Source organism: Stenella coeruleoalba, assembly GCF_951394435.1.
Source record: "Stenella coeruleoalba genome assembly, chromosome: 12".
NCBI classification, from domain to species: domain Eukaryota; kingdom Metazoa; phylum Chordata; class Mammalia; order Artiodactyla; family Delphinidae; genus Stenella; species Stenella coeruleoalba.
Window position 1 is genome coordinate 1,525,234 of NC_137158.1, and position 15,555 is coordinate 1,540,788.

The following is a 15,555-nucleotide window of genomic DNA, read 5'->3' on the forward strand; positions in this document are numbered from 1 at the left end:
GCCGCTGGGCTGACGGTAAGGCCCAAGCGCCTGCTAAGCTGCGCCTCAAGAGGCAGCCCGCGACCCCGCCGGCATCTACTGCCGAAGCAGCCTAGAAGGGCCCGATCTTGCCGCGATCGCGGAAGCTAAGCAGGGTCGGGCCTGGTTACCGAGACCTCTAGGGAAGACCGGGTGCTCTAGGCTTTTTGCCTCCCGCTCCGCCTTCTCCTTTTGGCGCCCGCGGCCTTCGCGGCTATCTCCGCCCCCCGCCCGGTACAGCTGCAAGCCCCACCTCCTCAGGCCCCTCCCACCACAGCAAGCGTCTTATGAGGCGCTCCCCGCCTGCCTGACCGGCCAGGCGCCCTGAAGGAGTCCCTGGAAGGCAGAGGCACACCAGACGCTCCGGGGGCGGCCTGACGGGAAGCAGACGTGGCCGCGGACCCGGGGGCCGCCCGTGCGGCCCGCGAGCCCCTCGACCTGCACCTGGCCGCCCCCACTGCAGCCCAGCCCTGGCGCCACCACCTGTCTGCCGGGCTGGCTCTCCACAGCTCCATACGGAAAAAGCCACCCCTCCGCCGTTTCGCCATGGCCGGGGGCGGGAGCGGGATCGAGGGCCCAGGCCGCTTCCCCGGGCCTGCCGGCCACCTGGGGTGGGATCCTGAGCTCGGACGGTGGCGTGGGGGCAAGGGTGGCGTTGCTGGGTCTAAGGGGCTTTACCAACACAGTGCTGGCTCCCACTGGCTTCGGGCCACCTGCTGTCGGGCAGGAGGGCCGGCCCGGTCTGCGGTTGGGCTTCGCCTAACGCAGCGTGGGCCGGCTACTACTATTGCTCTTGCTGATTCTTCTACTTCTATTTCTGGCCCTCTGCAGGTCAAATATGCTGCCACTATTACTGCTGCTGATGCCACTTCTACTGCTGTTTCTACCACTACTACTACTACTAGGCCAGTGCATGGCAAATACTACTACTATTACCACCACTGCTGCCATTACTACTACTGCTGCTGCTCCTTGTACAGGTGCTGCTGCTACTACTACTACTAATAGCCCAGTGCATGGCAAATATTAACACTACTACTACTGCTGCTGCTTCTACTATTGCTACTACTACTGCTACTACTAGTAGTCCAGTGCATGGCAAATTCTACTACTATTACTACAACAGCTACTGCTGCTAATAGTAATGTTACTACTACTGCTAATGCTAGTAATCTAGTATATGGCAAATACTACTACTATCACTACTAGTGCTGCTGCTGCTACTTCTGCTACTACAACTATCAATACTACTAGCCCAGTGCATGGCAAATATACTACTATTATTGCTGTTCTTGCTATTTCTACTACTATTCCTGGCCCAGTGCAAGTCAAATATGCTGCTCCAATTACTCCTGCTGCTGCCACTTCTACTGCTATTGCTACCACTATTACTACTACTACTAGCCCAATGCATGGCAAATACTACTACTATTACTACTACTCCTGCTATTGTACAAATGCTACTACTACTGCTACTACTAGTAGTCCAGTGCATTGAAAATACTACTACTACTCCTCCTGATGCTGCTACTACTTCTACTACTAGTATCAATACTACTAGCCCTGTGTATGGCAAATCTACTACTACTACTATTATGGCTGCTACTTCTATTATCACTACTGGCCCACTGCAGGACAAATCTGCTGGTACTATTACTGCTGCTGATGCCACTTCTATTGCTGATGCTAACTCTACTACTACTGCTACTACTAGCAGTCCACTGCATGGCAAATCTACTACTACTACTTCAATTGCTGCTACTGCTACTACTACTACTGGCCCTCTGCAGGGAATATATGGTGCTACTACTCCTGCTGCTGCAGCCACTTCTCCTGCTGCTACTACCACTACTATTACTACTAGCCCAGTGCATGGCAAATGCTACTTCTATTACCACGACTGCTGCTACTTCTACTGCTGCTGCTACCTCCGTTCCCCGGCCTAGGCGGGCGGCGGGGCCCTGCCGGGACGGGCGGGCCGCTGGGCTGGCGGTAAGGCCCAAGCGCCCGCTAAGCTGCGCCTCAAGAGGCAGCCCGCGACCCCGCCGGCATCTACAGCCCGCGACGCCGCCGGCATCTACTGCCAAACCAGCCTAGAAGGGCCCGATCTCGCCGCGATCGCGGAAGCTAAGCAGGGTCGGGCCTGGTTAGAACTTGGATGGGAGACCTCTAGGGAAGACCGGGTGCTCTAGGCTTTTTGCCTCCCGCTCCGCCTTCTCCTTTTGGCGCCCGCAGCGTTCGCGGCTATCTCCGCCCCCGCCGGGTACAGATGCAAGCCCCACCTCCTCAGGCCCCTCCCACCACAGCAAGCTTCTGATGGGGCGCTCCCTGCCTGCCTGAGCTGCCAGGCGGCCAGAAGGCGGCCCTGGAAGGCGGAGACACACCAGACGCTTCCGCCTGACGGAAACCAGACGTGGCCGCGGACCCGGGGGCCGTCCGTGCGGCCCACGAGCCCCTCGACCTGCACCTGGCCGCCCCCACTGGAGCCCAGCCCCGGCGCCGCCACCTGTCTGCCGGGCTGGCTCTCCACAGCTCCATACGGAAAAAGCCGCCCCTCCGCCGTTTCACCATGGCCGGGCCCGGGAGCAGGGTCGAGGGCCCAGGCCGCTTCCCCGGGCCTGCCGGCCACCTGGGGCGGGGTCCTGAGCTCGGACGGTGACGTGGGGGCGAAGGTGGCGTGGCTGGGTCTTAGGGGCCGTGCCAACTCAATGGTGGCTCCCAGTGGCTTCGGGCCAGCTTCTGTCGGGCAGGGGGGCCGGTCTGGTCTGCGTCTGAGCTGCGCCTAGCGCAGCGTGGGCGGGCAGGTGGGATGCCCAAGGGACCGCGGTCCCCGGGCCCGGAAGCCTCCTGGGCCACTTCCCCGTGAGCGGCCTGCGGGATCTGGGTCGGGGCGCCAAGCGCCGAAAAGTTTCCTGGCTCCCGCCCCCCCTGGGTTGGGTGGTCACCAACACCTCCGCCACCCCCAGGTGCCCGAGACCTCCGTTCCCCGGCCTAGGCAGGCGGCGGGGCCCTGCCGGGACGGGCGGGCCGCTGGGCTGACCGTAAGGCCCAAGCGCCTGCTAAGCTGCGCCTCAAGAGGCAGCCCGCGACGCCGCCGGCATCTACTGCCAAACCAGCCTAGAAGGGCCCGATCTCGCCGCGATCGCGGAAGCTAAGCAGGGTCGGGCCTGGTTAGAACTTGGATGGGAGACCTCTAGGGAAGACCGGGTGCTCTAGGCTTTTTGCCTCCCGCTCCGCCTTCTCCTTTTGTCGCCCTCGGTGTTCGCGGCTATCTCCGCCCCCGCCGGGTACAGATGCAAGCCCCACCTCCTCAGGCCCCTCCCACCACAGCAAGCTTCTGATGGGGCGCTCCGTGCCTGCCTGAGCTGCCAGGCGGCCAGAAGGCGGCCCTGGAAGGCGGAGACACACCAGACGCTTCCGCCTGACGGAAACCAGACGTGGCCGCGGACCCGGGGGCTGTCCGTGCGGCCCACGAGCCCCTCGACCTGCACCTGGCCGCCCCCACTGGAGCCCAGCCCCGGCGCCGCCACCTGTCTGCCGGGCTGGCTCTCCACAGCTCCATACGGAAAAAGCCGCCCCTCCGCCGTTTCACCATGGCCGGGCGCGGGAGCGGGGTCGAGGGCCCAGGCCGCTTCCCCGGGCCTGCCGGCCACCTGGGGCGGGGTCCTGAGCTCGGACGGTGGCGTGGGGGCAAGGGTGGCGTGGCTGGGCCTAAGGGGCTTTACCAACACAATGCTGGCTCCCACTGGCTTCGGGCCACCTGCTGTCGGGCAGGAGGGCCGGCCCGGTCTGCGGTTGGGCTTCGCCTAACGCAGCGTGGGCCGGCTACTACTATTGCTCTTGCTGATTCTTCTACTTCTATTTCTGGCCCTCTGCAGGTCAAATATGCTGCCACTATTACTGCTGCTGATGCCACTTCTACTGCTGTTTCTACCACTACTACTACTACTACTACTACTAGGCCAGTGCATGGCAAATACTACTACTATTACCACCACTGCTGCCATTCCTACTACTGCTGCTACTACTACTGCTGCTGCTACTTGTACAGGTGCTGCTGATACTACTACTACTAATAGCCCAGTGCATGGCAAATATTAACACTACTACTACTGCTGCTGCTTCTACTATTGCTACTACTACTGCTACTACTAGTAGTCCAGTGCATGGCAAATTCTACTACTATTACTACAACAGCTACTGCTGCTAATAGTAATGTTACTACTACTGCTAATGCTAGTAATCTAGTATATGGCAAATACTACTACTATTACTACTAGTGCTGCTGCTGCTACTTCCGCTACTACAACTATCAATACTACTAGCCCAGTGCATGGCAAATATACTACTATTATTGCTGTTCCTGCTACTTCTACTACTATTCCTGGCCCACTGCAAGTCAAATATGCTGCTCCAATTACTCCTGCTGCTGCCACTTCTACTGCTATTGCTACCACTATTACTACTACTACTAGCCCAATGCATGGCAAATACTACTACTATTACTACTACTGCTGCTGCTTGTACAAATGCTACTACTACTGCTACTACTAGTAGTCCAGTGCATTGAAAATACTACTACTACTACTCCTGATGCTGCTACTACTTCTACTACTAGTATCAATACTACTAGCCCTGTGTATGGCAAATCTACTACTACTACTGCTATGGCTGCTACTTCTATTATCACTACTGGCCCACTGCGGGACAAATCTGCTGGTACTATTACTGCTGCTGATGCCACTTCTATTGCTGATGCTAACTCTACTACTACTGCTACTACTAGCAGAACACTGCATGGCAAATCTACTACTACTACTTCAATTGCTGCTACTGCTACTACTACTACTGGCCCTCTGCAGGGAATATATGGTGCTACTACTCCTGCTGCTGCAGCCACTTCTCCTGCTGCTACTACCACTACTATTACTACTAGCCCAGTGCATGGCAAATACTACTTCTATTACCACTACTGCTGCTACTTCTACTGCTGCTGCTACCTCCGTTCCCCGGCCTAGGCGGGCGGCGGGGCCCTGCCGGGACGGGCGGGCCGCTGGGCTGGCGGTAAGGCCCAAGCGCCCGCTAAGCTGCGCCTCAAGAGGCAGCCCGCGACGCCGCCGGCATCTACTGCCAAACCAGCCTAGAAGGGCCCGATCTCGCCGCGATCGCGGAAGCTAAGCAGGGTCGGGCCTGGTTAGAACTTGGATGGGAGACCTCTAGGGAAGACCGGGTGCTCTAGGCTTTTTGCCTCCCGCTCCGCCTTCTCCTTTTGGCGCCCGCAGCGTTCGCGGCTATCTCCGCCCCCGCCGGGTACAGATGCAAGCCCCACCTCCTCAGGCCCCTCCCACCACAGCAAGCTTCTGATGGGGCGCTCCCTGCCTGCCTGAGCTGCCAGGCGGCCAGAAGGCGGCCCTGGAAGGCGGAGACACACCAGACGCTTCCGCCTGACGGAAACCAGACGTGGCCGCGGACCCGGGGGCCGTCCGTGCGGCCCACGAGCCCCTCGACCTGCACCTGGCCGCCCCCACTGGAGCCCAGCCCCGGCGCCGCCACCTGTCTGCCGGGCTGGCTCTCCACAGCTCCATACGGAAAAAGCCGCCCCTCCGCCGTTTCATTATGGCCGGGCGCGGGAGCGGGGTCGAGGGCCCAGGCCGCTTCCCCGGGCCTGCCGGCCACCTGGGGCGGGGTCCTGAGCTCGGACGGTGACGTGGGGGCGAAGGTGGCGTGGCTGGGTCTTAGGGGCCGTGCCAACTCAATGGTGGCTCCCAGTGGCTTCGGGCCAGCTTCTGTCGGGCAGGGGGGCCGGTCTGGTCTGCGTCTGAGCTGCGCCTAGCGCAGCATGGGCGGGCAGGTGGGATGCCCAAGGGACCGCGGTCCCCGGGCCCGGAAGCCTCCTGGGCCACTTCCCCGTGAGCGGCCTGCGGGATCTGGGTCGGGGCGCCAAGCGCCGAAAAGTTTCCTGGCTCCCGCCCCCCCTGGGTTGGGTGGTCACCAACACCTCCGCCACCCCCAGGTGCCCGAGACCTCCGTTCCCCGGCCTAGGCAGGCGGCGGGGCCCTGCCGGGACGGGCGGGCCGCTGGGCTGACCGTAAGGCCCAAGCGCCTGCTAAGCTGCGCCTCAAGAGGCAGCCCGCGACGCCGCCGGCATCTACTGCCAAACCAGCCTAGAAGGGCCCGATCTCACCGCGATCGCCGAAGCTAAGCAGGGTCGGGCCTGGTTACCGAGACCTCTAGGGAAGACCGGGTGCTCTAGGCTTTTTGCCTCCTGCTCCGCCTTCTCCTTTTGGTGCCCGCGGCGTTTGGCTATCTCCGCCGCCCCCGCCGGGTACAGATGCAAGCCCCACCTCCTCAGGCCCCTCCCACCACATCAAGCGTCTGATGGGGCGCTCCCTGCCTGCCTGAGCGGCCAGGCGGCCAGAAGGCGGCCCTGAAGGCGGAGACACACCAGACGCTTCCGCCTGACGGAAACCAGACGTGGCCGCGGACCTTGGGGCCGTCCGTGCGGCCCGTGAGCCCCTCAACCTGCACCTGGCCGCCCCCACTGGAGCCCAGCCCCGGCGCCGCCACCTGTCTGCCGGGCTGGCTCTCCACAGCTCCATACGGAAAAAGCCTCCCCTCCGCCGTTTCACCATGGCCGGGCCCGGGAGCAGGGTCGAGGGCCCAGGCCGCTTCCCCGGGCCTGCCGGCCACCTGGGGCGGGGTCCTGAGCTCGGACGGTGGCGTGGGGGCAAGGGTGGCGTTGCTGGGCCTTAGGGGCTTTACCAACACCATGCTGGCTCCCACTGGCTTCGGGCCACCTGCTGTCGGGCAGGAGGGCCGGCCCGGTCTGCGGTTGGGCTTCGCCTAACGCAGCGTGGGCCGGCTACTACTATTGCTCTTGCTGATTCTTCTACTTCTATTTCTGGCCCTCTGCAGGTCAAATATGCTGCCACTATTACTGCTGCTGATGCCACTTCTACTGCTCTTCCTACCACTACTACTACTACTACTACTACTAGGCCAGTGCATGGCAAATACTATTACCACCACTGCTGCCATTACTACTACTGCTGCTACTACTGCTGCTGCTGCTACTTGTACAGGTGCTGCTGATACTACTACTACTAATAGCCCAGTGCATGGCAAATATTAACACTACTACTACTGCTGCTGCTTCTACTATTGCTACTACTACTGCTACTACTAGTAGTCCAGTGCATGGCAAATTCTACTACTATTACTACAACAGCTACTGCTGCTAATAGTAATGTTACTACTACTGCTAATGCTAGTAATCTAGTATATGGCAAATACTACTACTATTACTACTAGTGCTGCTGCTGCTACTTCCACTACTACAACTATCAATACTACTAGCCCAGTGCATGGCAAATATACTACTATTATTGCTGTTCCTGCTACTTCTCCTACTATTCCTGGCCCACTGCAAGTCAAATATGCTGCTCCAATTACTCCTGCTGCTGCCACTTCTACTGCTATTGCTACCACTATTACTACTACTACTAGCCCAATGCATGGCAAATACTACTACTATTACTACTACTGCTGCTGCTTGTACAAATGCTACTACTACTGCTACTACTAGTAGTCCAGTGCATTGAAAATACTACTACTACTACTCCTGATGCTGCTACTACTTCTACTACTAGTATCAATACTACTAGCCCTGTGTATGGCAAATCTACTACTACTACTGCTATGGCTGCTACTTCTATTATCACTACTGGCCCACTACGGGACAAATCTGCTGGTACTATTACTGCTGCTGATGCCACTTCTATTACTGATGCTAACTCTACTACTACTGCTACTACTAGCAGTCCACTGCATGGCAAATCTACTACTACTACTTCAATTGCTGCTACTGCTACTACTACTACTGGCCCTCTGCAGGGAATATATGGTGCTACTACTCCTGCTGCTGCAGCCACTTCTCCTGCTGCTACTACCACTACTATTACTACTAGCCCAGTGCATGGCAAATACTACTTCTATTACCACTACTGCTGCTACTTCTACTGCTGCTGCTACCTCCGTTCCCCGGCCTAGGCGGGCGGCGGGGCCCTGCCGGGACGGGCGGGCCGCTGGGCTGGCGGTAAGGCCCAAGCGCCCGCTAAGCTGCGCCTCAAGAGGCAGCCCGCGACGCCGCCGGCATCTACTGCCAAACCAGCCTAGAAGGGCCCGATCTCGCCGCGATCGCGGAAGCTAAGCAGGGTCGGGCCTGGTTAGAACTTGGATGGGAGACCTCTAGGGAAGACCGGGTGCTCTAGGCTTTTTGCCTCCCGCTCCGCCTTCTCCTTTTGGCGCCCGCAGCGTTCGCGGCTATCTCCGCCCCCGCCGGGTACAGATGCAAGCCCCACCTCCTCAGGCCCCTCCCACCACAGCAAGCTTCTGATGGGGCGCTCCCTGCCTGCCTGAGCTGCCAGGCGGCCAGAAGGCGGCCCTGGAAGGCGGAGACACACCAGACGCTTCCGCCTGACGGAAACCAGACGTGGCCGCGGACCCGGGGGCCGTCCGTGCGGCCCACGAGCCCCTCGACCTGCACCTGGCCGCCCCCACTGGAGCCCAGCCCCGGCGCCGCCACCTGTCTGCCGGGCTGGCTCTCCACAGCTCCATACGGAAAAAGCCGCCCCTCCGCCGTTTCACCATGGCCGGGCCCGGGAGCAGGGTCGAGGGCCCAGGCCGCTTCCCCGGGCCTGCCGGCCACCTGGGGCGGGGTCCTGAGCTCGGACGGTGACGTGGGGGCGAAGGTGGCGTGGCTGGGTCTTAGGGGCCGTGCCAACTCAATGGTGGCTCCCAGTGGCTTCGGGCCAGCTTCTGTCGGGCAGGGGGGCCGGTCTGGTCTGCGTCTGAGCTGCGCCTAGCGCAGCGTGGGCGGGCAGGTGGGATGCCCAAGGGACCGCGGTCCCCGGGCCCGGAAGCCTCCTGGGCCACTTCCCCGTGAGCGGCCTGCGGGATCTGGGTCGGGGCGCCAAGCGCCGAAAAGTTTCCTGGCTCCCGCCCCCCCTGGGTTGGGTGGTCACCAACACCTCCGCCACCCCCAGGTGCCCGAGACCTCCGTTCCCCGGCCTAGGCAGGCGGCGGGGCCCTGCCGGGACGGGCGGGCCGCTGGGCTGACCGTAAGGCCCAAGCGCCTGCTAAGCTGCGCCTCAAGAGGCAGCCCGCGACGCCGCCGGCATCTACTGCCAAACCAGCCTAGAAGGGCCCGATCTCGCCGCGATCGCGGAAGCTAAGCAGGGTCGGGCCTGGTTAGAACTTGGATGGGAGACCTCTAGGGAAGACCGGGTGCTCTAGGCTTTTTGCCTCCCGCTCCGCCTTCTCCTTTTGGCGCCCGCAGCGTTCGCGGCTATCTCCGCCCCCGCCGGGTACACATGCAAGCCCCACCTCCTCAGGCCCCTCCCACCACAGCAAGCTTCTGATGGGGCGCTCCGTGCCTGCCTGAGCTGCCAGGCGGCCAGAAGGCGGCCCTGGAAGGCGGAGACACACCAGACGCTTCCGCCTGACGGAAACCAGACGTGGCCGCGGACCCGGGGGCTGTCCGTGCGGCCCACGAGCCCCTCGACCTGCACCTGGCCGCCCCCACTGGAGCCCAGCCCCGGCGTCGCCACCTGTCTGCCGGGCTGGCTCTCCACAGCTCCATACGGAAAAAGCCGCCCCTCCGCCGTTTCACCATGGCCGGGCGCGGGAGCGGGGTCGAGGGCCCAGGCCGCTTCCCCGGGCCTGCCGGCCACCTGGGGCGGGATCCTGAGCTCGGACGGTGGCGTGGGGGCAAGGGTGGCGTGGCTGGGCCTAAGGGGCTTTACCAACACAATGCTGGCTCCCACTGGCTTCGGGCCACCTGCTGTCGGGCAGGAGGGCCGGCCCGGTCTGCGGTTGGGCTTCGCCTAACGCAGCGTGGGCCGGCTACTACTATTGCTCTTGCTGATTCTTCTACTTCTATTTCTGGCCCTCTGCAGGTCAAATATGCTGCCACTATTACTGCTGCTGATGCCACTTCTACTGCTGTTTCTACCACTACTACTACTACTACTACTACTAGGCCAGTGCATGGCAAATACTACTACTATTACCACCACTGCTGCCATTCCTACTACTGCTGCTACTACTACTGCTGCTGCTACTTGTACAGGTGCTGCTGATACTACTACTACTAATAGCCCAGTGCATGGCAAATATTAACACTACTACTACTGCTGCTGCTTCTACTATTGCTACTACTACTGCTACTACTAGTAGTCCAGTGCATGGCAAATTCTACTACTATTACTACAACAGCTACTGCTGCTAATAGTAATGTTACTACTACTGCTAATGCTAGTAATCTAGTATATGGCAAATACTACTACTATTACTACTAGTGCTGCTGCTGCTACTTCCGCTACTACAACTATCAATACTACTAGCCCAGTGCATGGCAAATATACTACTATTATTGCTGTTCCTGCTACTTCTACTACTATTCCTGGCCCACTGCAAGTCAAATATGCTGCTCCAATTACTCCTGCTGCTGCCACTTCTACTGCTATTGCTACCACTATTACTACTACTACTAGCCCAATGCATGGCAAATACTACTACTATTACTACTACTGCTGCTGCTTGTACAAATGCTACTACTACTGCTACTACTAGTAGTCCAGTGCATTGAAAATACTACTACTACTACTCCTGATGCTGCTACTACTTCTACTACTAGTATCAATACTACTAGCCCTGTGTATGGCAAATCTACTACTACTACTGCTATGGCTGCTACTTCTATTATCACTACTGGCCCACTGCGGGACAAATCTGCTGGTACTATTACTGCTGCTGATGCCACTTCTATTGCTGATGCTAACTCTACTACTACTGCTACTACTAGCAGAACACTGCATGGCAAATCTACTACTACTACTTCAATTGCTGCTACTGCTACTACTACTACTGGCCCTCTGCAGGGAATATATGGTGCTACTACTCCTGCTGCTGCAGCCACTTCTCCTGCTGCTACTACCACTACTATTACTACTAGCCCAGTGCATGGCAAATACTACTTCTATTACCACTACTGCTGCTACTTCTACTGCTGCTGCTACCTCCGTTCCCCGGCCTAGGCGGGCGGCGGGGCCCTGCCGGGACGGGCGGGCCGCTGGGCTGGCGGTAAGGCCCAAGCGCCCGCTAAGCTGCGCCTCAAGAGGCAGCCCGCGACGCCGCCGGCATCTACTGCCAAACCAGCCTAGAAGGGCCCGATCTCGCCGCGATCGCGGAAGCTAAGCAGGGTCGGGCCTGGTTAGAACTTGGATGGGAGACCTCTAGGGAAGACCGGGTGCTCTAGGCTTTTTGCCTCCCGCTCCGCCTTCTCCTTTTGGCGCCCGCAGCGTTCGCGGCTATCTCCGCCCCCGCCGGGTACAGATGCAAGCCCCACCTCCTCAGGCCCCTCCCACCACAGCAAGCTTCTGATGGGGCGCTCCCTGCCTGCCTGAGCTGCCAGGCGGCCAGAAGGCGGCCCTGGAAGGCGGAGACACACCAGACGCTTCCGCCTGACGGAAACCAGACGTGGCCGCGGACCCGGGGGCCGTCCGTGCGGCCCACGAGCCCCTCGACCTGCACCTGGCCGCCCCCACTGGAGCCCAGCCCCGGCGCCGCCACCTGTCTGCCGGGCTGGCTCTCCACAGCTCCATACGGAAAAAGCCGCCCCTCCGCCGTTTCACCATGGCCGGGCGCGGGAGCGGGGTCGAGGGCCCAGGCCGCTTCCCCGGGCCTGCCGGCCACCTGGGGCGGGGTCCTGAGCTCGGACGGTGGCGTGGGGGCAAGGGTGGCGTGGCTGGGCCTAAGGGGCTTTACCAACACAATGCTGGCTCCCACTGGCTTCGGGCCACCTGCTGTCGGGCAGGAGGGCCGGCCCGGTCTGCGGTTGGGCTTCGCCTAACGCAGCGTGGGCCGGCTACTACTATTGCTCTTGCTGATTCTTCTACTTCTATTTCTGGCCCTCTGCAGGTCAAATATGCTGCCACTATTACTGCTGCTGATGCCACTTCTACTGCTCTTCCTACCACTACTACTACTACTACTACTACTAGGCCAGTGCATGGCAAATACTACTACTATTACCACCACTGCTGCCATTCCTACTACTGCTGCTACTACTACTGCTGCTGCTACTTGTACAGGTGCTGCTGATACTACTACTACTAATAGCCCAGTGCATGGCAAATATTAACACTACTACTACTGCTGCTGCTTCTACTATTGCTACTACTACTGCTACTACTAGTAGTCCAGTGCATGGCAAATTCTACTACTATTACTACAACAGCTACTGCTGCTAATAGTAATGTTACTACTACTGCTAATGCTAGTAATATAGTATATGGCAAATACTACTACTATTACTACTAGTGCTGCTGCTGCTACTTCCGCTACTACAACTATCAATACTACTAGCCCAGTGCATGGCAAATATACTACTATTATTGCTGTTCCTGCTACTTCTCCTACTATTCCTGGCCCACTGCAAGTCAAATATGCTGCTCCAATTACTCCTGCTGCTGCCACTTCTACTGCTATTGCTACCACTATCACTACTACTACTAGCCCAATGCATGGCAAATACTACTACTATTACTACTACTGCTGCTGCTTGTGCAAATGCTACTACTATTGCTACTACTAGTAGTCCAGTGCATTGAAAATACTACTACTACTCCTCCTGATGCTGCTACTACTTCTACTACTAGTATCAATACTACTAGCCCTGTGTATGGCAAATCTACTACTACTACTGCTATGGCTGCTACTTCTATTATCACTACTGGCCCACTGCAGGACAAATCTGCTGGTACTATTACTGCTGCTGATGCCACTTCTATTGCTGATGCTAACTCTACTACTACTGCTACTACTAGCAGTCCACTGCATGGCAAATCTACTACTACTACTTCAATTGCTGCTACTGCTACTACTACTACTGGCCCTCTGCAGGGAATATATGGTGCTACTACTCCTGCTGCTGCAGCCACTTCTCCTGCTGCTACTACCACTACTATTACTACTAGCCCAGTGCATGGCAAATACTACTTCTATTACCACTACTGCTGCTACTTCTACTGCTGCTGCTACCTCCGTTCCCCGGCCTAGGCGGGCGGCGGGGCCCTGCCGGGACGGGCGGGCCGCTGGGCTGGCGGTAAGGCCCAAGCGCCCGCTAAGCTGCGCCTCAAGAGGCAGCCCGCGACGCCGCCGGCATCTACTGCCAAACCAGCCTAGAAGGGCCCGATCTCGCCGCGATCGCGGAAGCTAAGCAGGGTCGGGCCTGGTTAGAACTTGGATGGGAGACCTCTAGGGAAGACCGGGTGCTCTAGGCTTTTTGCCTCCCGCTCCGCCTTCTCCTTTTGGCGCCCGCAGCGTTCGCGGCTATCTCCACCCCCGCCGGGTACAGATGCAAGCCCCACCTCCTCAGGCCCCTCCCACCACAGCAAGCTTCTGATGGGGCGCTCCCTGCCTGCCTGAGCTGCCAGGCGGCCAGAAGGCGGCCCTGGAAGGCGGAGACACACCAGACGCTTCCGCCTGACGGAAACCAGACGTGGCCGCGGACCCGGGGGCCGTCCGTGCGGCCCACGAGCCCCTCGACCTGCACCTGGCCGCCCCCACTGGAGCCCAGCCCCGGCGCCGCCACCTGTCTGCCGGACTGGCTCTCCACAGCTCCATACGGAAAAAGCCGCCCCTCCGCCGTTTCATTATGGCCGGGCGCGGGAGCGGGGTCGAGGGCCCAGGCCGCTTCCCCGGGCCTGCCGGCCACCTGGGGCGGGGTCCTGAGCTCGGACGGTGACGTGGGGGCGAAGGTGGCGTGGCTGGGTCTTAGGGGCCGTGCCAACTCAATGGTGGCTCCCAGTGGCTTCGGGCCAGCTTCTGTCGGGCAGGGGGGCCGGTCTGGTCTGCGTCTGAGCTGCGCCTAGCGCAGCATGGGTGGGCAGGTGGGATGCCCAAGGGACCGCGGTCCCCGGGCCCAGAAGTTTCCTGGGCCACTTCCCCGTGAGCGGCCTGCGGGATCTGGGTCGGGGCGCCAAGCGCCGAAAAGTTTCCTGGCTCCCGCCCCCCCTGGGTTGGGTGGTCACCAACACCTCCGCCACCCCCAGGTGCTCGCGACCTCCGTTCCCCGGCCTAGGCAGGCGGCGGGGCCCTGCCGGGACGGGCGGGCCGCTGGGCTGACCGTAAGGCCCAAGCGCCTGCTAAGCTGCGCCTCAAGAGGCAGCCCGCGACGCCGCCGGCATCTACTGCCAAACCAGCCTAGAAGGGCCCGATCTCGCCGCGATCGCGGAAGCTAAGCAGGGTCGGGCCTGGTTAGAACTTGGATGGGAGACCTCTAGGGAAGACCGGGTGCTCTAGGCTTTTTGCCTCCCGCTCCGCCTTCTCCTTTTGGCGCCCGCGGCGTTTGGCTATCTCCGCCGCCCCCGCCGGGTACAGATGCAAGCCCCACCTCCTCAGGCCCCTCCCACCACATCAAGCGTCTGATGGGGCGCTCCCTGCCTGCCTGAGCTGCCAGGCGGCCAGAAGGCGGCCCTGGAAGGCGGAGACACACCAGACGCTTCCGCCTGACGGAAACCAGACGTGGCCGCGGACCCGGGGGCTGTCCGTGCGGCCCACGAGCCCCTCGACCTGCACCTGGCCGCCCCCACTGGAGGCCAGCCCCGGCGCCGCCACCTGTCTGCCGGGCTGGCTCTCCACAGCTCCATACGGAAAAAGCCGCCCCTCCGCCGTTTCACCATGGCCGGGCGCGGGAGCGGGGTCGAGGGCCCAGGCCGCTTCCCCGGGCCTGCCGGCCACCTGGGGCGGGGTCCTGAGCTCGGACGGTGGCGTGGGGGCAAGGGTGGCGTGGCTGGGCCTAAGGGGCTTTACCAACACAATGCTGGCTCCCACTGGCTTCGGGCCACCTGCTGTCGGGCAGGAGGGCCGGCCCGGTCTGCGGTTGGGCTTCGCCTAACGCAGCGTGGGCCGGCTACTACTATTGCTCTTGCTGATTCTTCTACTTCTATTTCTGGCCCTCTGCAGGTCAAATATGCTGCCACTATTACTGCTGCTGATGCCACTTCTACTGCTCTTCCTACCACTACTACTACTACTACTACTACTAGGCCAGTGCATGGCAAATACTATTACCACCACTGCTGCCATTACTACTACTGCTGCTACTACTGCTGCTGCTGCTACTTGTACAGGTGCTGCTGATACTACTACTACTAATAGCCCAGTGCATGGCAAATATTAACACTACTACTACTGCTGCTGCTTCTACTATTGCTACTACTACTGCTACTACTAGTAGTCCAGTGCATGGCAAATTCTACTACTATTACTACAACAGCTACTGCTGCTAATAGTAATGTTACTACTACTGCTAATGCTAGTAATCTAGTATATGGCAAATACTACTACTATTACTACTAGTGCTGCTGCTGCTACTTCCACTACTACAACTATCAATACTACTAGCCCAGTGCATGGCAAATATACTACTATTATTGCTGTTCCTGCTACTTCTCCTACTATTCCTGGCCCACT